This window comes from Nannospalax galili, unplaced genomic scaffold, assembly GCF_000622305.1.
Source record: "Nannospalax galili isolate Female #2095 unplaced genomic scaffold, S.galili_v1.0 scaffold286, whole genome shotgun sequence".
NCBI classification, from domain to species: domain Eukaryota; kingdom Metazoa; phylum Chordata; class Mammalia; order Rodentia; family Spalacidae; genus Nannospalax; species Nannospalax galili.
This window is the reverse complement of record NW_008359442.1, coordinates 2,982,429-2,990,375: the sequence shown is the minus strand read 5'-3', so window position 1 is coordinate 2,990,375 and position 7,947 is coordinate 2,982,429. Positions and strand designations below refer to the sequence as shown.

The 7,947-nt window shown below is 45.8% G+C and overlaps 1 pseudogene; it reads left to right on the top strand.

The window, feature by feature from the left end:
• The first annotated feature begins 5,437 nt into the window (after window positions 1-5,437).
• LOC115068415 lies at window positions 5,438-6,252 on the top strand (annotated as a pseudogene).
• Window positions 6,253-7,947: the final 1,695 nt, after the last annotated feature.

Below are 7,947 nucleotides of genomic sequence, written 5' to 3'. Positions count from 1 at the left end.
CTTCAGAGAGGGCAAGAGCTCTTTGTTAGGGTTCCAAATAGCAGCTCCCCCCCCTCCCCAACAGGGACCTCACCTTGACCTTTGGAGTCAAGGGAAACTTCCCTTCCCTTCCCTTCCCTTCCCTTCCCTTCCCTTCCCTTCCCTTCCCTTCCCTTCCCTTCCCTTCCCTTCCCTTCCCTTCCCTTCCCTTCCCTTCCCTTCCCTTCCCTTCCCTTCCCTTCCCTTCCCTTCCCTTCCCTTCCCTTCCCTTCCCTTCCCTTCCCTTCCCTTCCCTTCCCTTCCCTTCCCTTCCCTTCCCTTCCCTTCCCTTCCCTTCCCTTCCCTTCCCTTCCCTTCCCTTCCCTTCCCTTCCCTTCCCTTCCCTTCCCTTCCCTTCCCTCTTTCCCTCCGCCGACATCTTTCCCTTCCCGAGGGAAAGGTGCCCTGTGCGAAATAAATCTGTGTCCCGCTGAGAATTCCATCTGAGCCTCCGTACCTCATCCATCTGCTCGTGCCTCCTCCATCCGCGCTGCTTGCTCCCGCCCCTTCTCTACCTATCACTCTTGTGAGGGCATGTAACTCAGCCTTCTGGGCAGACCAGTGATGAGGAGACAGCTTCCTCCAAGACTTTGTCTATGGTGGTTACTGCATATCCAGTGCAATACTCTCCATGTTGCAGACTTCGACTCCCATCAGTAAATAGTTCCAATTCTGAATTAGAGAGTGGTTCATCTTTTAAATCTGGGCGGGAGGAGAACACTTCCTCCATAATCTCCTTGCAGCTATGGAGTGGTTCACTCTCCTCTTCTGGTAGGTACATGGCTGGGTTTAGAGTATGAGGAGCCTCTATCTGGCTTCTGGGAGTCTCACCCCCAGCATGGCCTGGTAACGAGCCACTTGCTCCCCAGTCATCCAGCGGCCGGCTGTTCCATTTAACAAAGAGGTGACTTGATGCTGTACTCTTAACTGTGATGTTTTGTCCTAAAGTCAGCTTTCCCACCTCTTGTACCAGTGCTACAGTGGCAGCGAGGGCCCGGAGACAGGGGGCCACCCTGAAGCCACAGGGTCTAGTCTTTTGGATAAGTATGCCACTGGTCTAGTCCACGGTCCCAGTTGTTGGGTCAACACTCCCAGGCCGATTCCCCTTTCTCATGCACGTAGAGGGAAAATGGGTGAATGACATCTGGGACTGCTAATATGGGGGCTTCACTCAGCCTCTTCTTAAATTGGTTAAAGGCATTTTCCTCCTCATTCCCCCACTTTAGTGAGTCTGTAGCGGGCCCTCGGAGGGCATGGTGGAGGGGTTTAGCAATGGTAGAGAACTCTGGGATCCAGAGTCAGCAAAACCCAGCTGCCCCTAGGAACTCTCAGAGTTGTTTCTTGGTCTTGGGTCTGGGTATTGTGATTATTCACTTTTGTCCTTCTCCTAGCTTTCTCTGTCCTCGGCTGAGGTGACACCCCAAGTAAATGACTTCCTCTTGGAAGATCTGGGCCTTTTTCTTTGAGACTTTGTACTCTGCCTCTTGTAGGAAGCTCGGCAGTTCTTCAGTCCCCTTTTTGCAGATCTCTCTAGTGGTGTCCTCTTTCAGGATTTCTTGTTTCATCTTCCTTCTCAGGACATTCATTTTTCCAGTATCCTTCCTTTTTGCAATATGGACATTGGTCTTTCTCTGTGCAGTTTGGGTGTTTCCTTCCTTCACACTGGGTTTCCCACTACCCTGGAGGGCCACAGCCATGATTCTGGCCTTTTTCTCTTGCCACTTTTTCTTTTCTTTTTAGTGGCTATTTCTTGATTAGCCACCACCTTAGATGCGATGTCAAGAAGCTGACTTACGTTCATTTGAGCAAACCCCTCCAATTGTTGCAGCTTCTGGTGCACATCATAAGCTGACTGCTGGACAAAAGCAGTCTTGACCATTGAATGGTTCTCTGGGGCCTCTGGATCAAAGGGAGTAAAGTGGTGATAGGCATCACAGGGTCTCTCATAAAACTGACTGGGAGTCTCCTCTCCTTGGATAACTTTGCTCACTCGAGTTAGATCGGTAGCTCCATGGGCCCCTGCTCCAGCCCCTTCAAAGATAGCACAGCACATATGATCAAGAGCATGAGCTCCCTTCTGGGTGTTGGGGTTCCAATTAGGTCACACATCTGGAAAAGCAGTGTCAGCAAAATGTTCTGGATTTAATGACCCTTCAGGGGCCTGGCTGATGAGTCATGTCCTGGCTGCCTGGAGAATGCACCTCAGTTCCTCTGAGTCAAGGTGCTGAGGAGTTGGTGGCAATCATCCCAAGTGGGTTGGTGTGTTTGCATGATGGAATTCAGCAGATCAATCATGTCTTGGGGCTTTTCTGAATAAGGTGGTGTATGTTGGCTCCAGTTGAGGAGGTCAGTCATTGTGAATGTTTGGTATATCAGGCTTGGAGGACCAGCAAGTATGGGCCCATCTTCTCAAAGAATGGATGGCCCTGGAGCCTGGAGGAGTGGGCAAAGAGGTACCAGGTCTGTAGTGAGGCAGCCCGAATTAGGTGAACACCCCCATTTTTCAGGTAGCAGAGGCAGTGCGCCTAATAGTGGTGGTGCTTGTTCCTCACAAAGCAGCTGGGTCTCCGGTGAAAGCTGGTGGTGATTAGAGTGAGGGACTGCTTCAGTTCTGGCTAACCTGCCCGGCATTTGTTCATTGAGAGTTGTTTGCATCTCTGGTGGGGCTGCTTTAGCTCCACGATTCCAGGCTGTACAAGGTTGGTGGCTGGAGCATGGCTTTCTGAGTTGGAGTTCACATGCAGCAAGTATGGGAGGAGTTTGGAGTCCTGCTCATGTCCTTGGTGGATGGGAAGGCCAAGGGACCTCTTAGTTAACCCAGACTTGCAGGTGGCCAGGACAGCAGGCACTGGGGGCCTCTGGAGGGTGTGGTATCTGAGTCAGGTGGGTGAAGTGCCAGTCTGTACCAAGGGTCTATGTAGGGGAACTGATCAGGATGTCCTGGGCTGTTGAGGCAGACTTCTCGCACTCTCTTAATAGTAGGCAGGTCTAGTATGCCTCCCACTGGCCAGTCCATGTCAAAAGAAGGCCATTCAACTTCACAGAAGGTTCTTAATCTGGAGGGTTTCATCTTGGTGCTGTAATTTCCTGCATAGTCCAGCTTGAAGTTGTCCAGCACCACCTGGAGGACAGTCTGGGTCTGACACTTAGACTGAGAAGAACCCATTTGAAATTTTATATGTGCCTGGGATGTGTGTAATATGTGCACAGGAAGGGGTGGAGAGCACTAGTCTCTCCCTCGTTCAGATGCTTTCCTGGCTGGCCACCTCTCAGTGACTTAAGAGGTCTTACCTTGGGGCCTGTGCTCGGTCACCTGAAGGCGAGTGCCTGTTTAGGTTACATGACCACAGTGGAACCGCAGGGTGAGGCCCACTCAGATTCCATAGCTGCGCAGAGCCATGGAACCATTACTTTCACTCTCAGAGTTTAAGACAGCTGTTCCCTAGTTGTTCCCACTAAATTCCTGTTCTGCTTAAAATGGGGCCAGGACCTTGGAATCATGTCGAGATTCAGTTGTGGCCCAGTTTCCTGCCTTGTTGGATGTCAGTGCCACCCTTATATCATGTCAGGGCTTTGTATGCAACCTCATACGGGTGATCAGCCTGTGCTGGCTCCTGTCTGTCTACCTGGGGCTTTTACCTGGTCTTGACATCCACTCTGGTCTCTGACTCTCTTCACCTGATGAGAGGCTCTGGTCCAGGGCTCTGCAGCTCTTTCTGGCCTTCTGGAAGGAGACCCTGGAGATGGAATTCTTCAGGGGTGCACACTTCTCTGTTCCAGGGGCCATCTGGGTCTTCAGGGCCCAGTAGTGGCAGCCCCTATAACCAACAAGGGTACGGCGACTTGATCTCGCTGGGGCCTCCAGAAATGTTACAGAAAAATCAGAGACCAGCAGCCAAAGTCAGGTGAGGAGAGGGATTTAATTTTACACTAGTGGACTGACCGATGGATCCTTCTGTAAAGGAGCCAGTACCCCCCTCCAGTTTAATTACCATTTCCATTATACAACAAGCTCCTCTTTCCAAATAAGATGGAAAGCATTTGGGATAAATTTAATCAGATCCACAGAGTGAAGCTAGAACAAGGATGGTTTGTAGGAAAGGAAGCATCGTTTGGAGCAAAGGATTCAAGGGGACTTGTGGGCCTTTTTGAGAGTGTGAAGTTCAAGACAAAAAGGGACTACAGCTTCCAATGAAAAAAGATGCAGTCTGAATAATTTTTTTTAAAGATGAAGTCTTTTTGCCTATCACTAAGGTTTTAGGAGTCTAGTACCCATCACTCCTAGAGAAAAATTCCAGAAACAGGGAAATATCAATTGGCTGATAGAAGAAAGACTGTAAAAACTTAGACGATATCTTTGCCATTCAGTCAGGAAATGACCACTAAGAATACTCCAGAGGTCAGATTCTGTGACTAGAGCTGAGCCCAGTAGAGAGGAAAGAGACAATATAAGTTTTCAAAAATCTTTCTATTTTGATGATAACAGCTGATAGACAAGTAAGGAGCATTACTACTTGCCAAGTCATACATCGTGGGCTACTATGAGAAAGGGAGGTTTAAAATCATCAATTGGCAGATAAAGAAATATCTAGAAGATATGGCTCAAAGTCAGGAAATTAACAAGGGCTCTGGTTGCAGGGCCTTGCCTGTAACCATGATGCAAAATGAGAAGCCAAGGGAGTGTTCAAGGTACAGTTAAGTTTCAGCTCTGTGTATGTTCAATTCAGAAAAAGATACTGTAATGAATCTAAATAAAAACATAACAATTTCAGAGAAGGCATAAATAAACTGTTTAAAGACAGTAGTAACCACAAATAGTAACACAAATCTCAATTTACCAAATACAAACAAAAATTATAGAAAAAAAATTTGTACTATAACTCCATGAAATGTGCCTAAAATAAAATTGTATGCCTTCTACCTCAAGCATCCATTAGGAAAATAATATACTTAGGATCATTATATTTTTTTATTAGTGGTTTTCTGTTCTTATCCAAGCTGATGAAATCCATATTGAAGTTAAAGTCTAAAATGAGCTATTTGGTCCTATCTTCTATAGTACTCAGGCTTATCTTTAGAGAGCCAATTTGAGTTTGGAGTAGATTATATGGGGGGAGGAGTTATCCTCAGCTTTAGAGCCTCAGAGTATACAAGACCTGCACAAGATCAAGCCAGTTAACACCCTGGCATGGACGGAGTGCTTCATGATCCTCCACCTCTGAAGAGCTATGGATAGTTCATGGCTTCTGGGGGAGACAAAGTCAGATTTATTTATTTTTCTAAATTTATTCATTTTTATTTATTTAATGTGTATGAGTATATTGCCTGCATGTATGTAAGTGTACCCATGTCACGCAATGCCTGCAGAGGTAAGAAGAAGGCATTGGACCCCCTGGAACTGGAATTATGGACCGTGTTCATGCCGGGTGGGTGCTGGGAATCGAACTGGGTCCTCTACAAGAGCAGCCACTGCTCCTAAATGCTGAGCCATCTCTCCAGCCCCAGACTCAGATTTCTTTTAGGGTATGGCCTCTGGTAGGTGCACCACTCTACTCCATACCCAGGAGTATATGTCAACACAAATTGGACTCCATGGTTGAATTTTTTTTTTTTTTTAAAGGCCCTTTCATCAGCTGCTGCCAAGGTGCTTGGTGCTTCTGAGGAAGCTAAGGCTATGCTGGGGTGAGGCCCTTACTTCACTGGGCGACTAGCACCACAACTGGCAGTCTGCAGCATCCACACCCTGGCCTCTGTCTCTAAGTTCATCCCCATCTACTCCTCACTCATCCTGCATTACAACAATGGGGTGACAGTCCTGGAAGTTAAGATCAATGCCCTCATTAAAGCAGCTGGTGTCAATGTTGAACCTTCTTGGCCTGGCTTGTTTGCAAAGGCGCTGGCCAGTATCAATGTTGGGAGCCCCATCTGCAATGCAGGGGCTGGTGAACCTGCTCCAGCAGCTGCTGCCCCAGCGAGAAGAAAGTGGACACAAAGAAAGAAGAATCTGGAGTCTGATGATGATGTAGGCTTTGGGCTTTTTGAATAAACCTCTTATTTGCCATGTTCAATAAAATAATAAAAACAAAAGAGGATGTGAAGTTGGGAGTGGATAGGGAGGTTGGGGTGGATCTGGAGGGAGTCGGGAAAGAGTGTGTTGGGGGAATAAGATCAAAATGCATTGTACAAAATTCTCAAAGGATGAAAACGCTTTTTAAAGTTTCTTGCAGAGATGATATCTAGTTTAAAATAGGAATTTGTGACAGGCTCAGCAAACAAACAGAACCTAAAATATAAACAAAACATGAGATAGTTTTGCAGGGGAAGCACTCATCAGAGAGCATATTGGTAGAAACAGTATTTTACCTTTGGGGAGCTTTCTCTGTGAAACTAATCCCTAGAGCATGAGGTTCTAACACCAGCACAACCAACACAGGCCTTAACAAATATGATAACTTGTACTTGTTAAGCAAAGGCAGTTTCACAACACTTTCTTTCATTTGGAAATGTTGGCATCCCAGTGCACAGAGAAAGGCAGAATTCCAAAGGGGTCAGACTTGCCATGGGTCTCAGGAATAGGGAGCAAGAAAGTCAGTCCCGACTGGCATTTCCAGCAGGGGTGCACACACCCTCCTTCCCTGTGGTGGAAGACAAGGACTTGCAAAGCTTCCCTGCAGAGCCCAGGGGCCTGACTAGCCATAACACAGAAGGAGCAGGGTCTGTCTGCCACACTCCCTACAGCTAGTCTCTGGGTGGCAAAAAATTATACAAACACCACACTTCTTTTTAATGCTACTTATCTTCTCTTGAAATACGGGAAAATCTTTTAAGATTTTTTTTTTTTTTTTGCCTGACTCTTAAGACCATTATTAAAGCTTCATTGGTTGGCAGAGAAAACAACAAAAGGGAAACTTAAATCAGGTACCCAGCTTGCCTCAGGCTTACTATAAGAGGATTAAAATCGTGGCTGAGTTTCCAAACTCTGGAAAAGCTTATAAACGCTGCAGTAATTAACTTCGACTTGAAACACACAATTCCATTATAATTACATAAAGGGAAAGAGGTAGGCTAGAATAATAGTTTAAAGACTCAAGAAAGCTTTATTTGCAGTACCATTTTCCAAAGAACAGCATTGATCTAGGAGGTATTTGAGGTAAACTAACTTATTAATCAAAAGTGGCTCATTTTTCCTTTTAAAACTCTCATCTATTCTTTTTTAGGCATGTTCAAACTTTTAGATCAAAACCTTCATGAAAAAAAAAAGGAATCCTAAGTTACCTCTTAATTCTTTACTTCTGCATCTAACCATCCATCTCAGAAATACCCAGAACTGTTCACCAGTTAGTGGTAGTCTCAAACTGTGGCTCCACATTAACTCATGGGTTGGAGTCACAGTTATTGGTCATTATGTGTTTATTCTTGAATTGGTTATTGCTCCTGTTTTGCTGTCCATGGAACCTCTGCAGTCACACCTTTGTCAGAATCTTTGTGATGGTTTATGACTGGGTGCAACATACTTAATCCTTTGTGCCCCATCACTGGGTAAATATTCTCCACTGTCAAGGACTTCCACTCACCATGGACTCCTATCACAGGGTCTGATTTTAATCTTTGTCAATCTGTGGTTCTTTACAGAATCTCACAGTTTAGGGCTCCTAATTTATCCAATCTAGTTTACATTAGAAAAACCCTGTTTAGAATATTGTATTTAAGTTTTACTACTGTGATTTAAAGCAAGAAGTGGAGAAAGTGTATGAGAGGCCATGAGGTGGTCTGAAACCAAATGCTGGCTGTTGCACTTTCTAGCTGGGGGACCTTAGACAAAGGTAAGGAAGGGTAAGTGTGGCAGGAAAAAACACTTACTAGGTGCTTTGTTTTTTGTTTGGGTTTTGAGGGTTTTTTAAAAAAACACTTTTATTACATTTGCGTGTG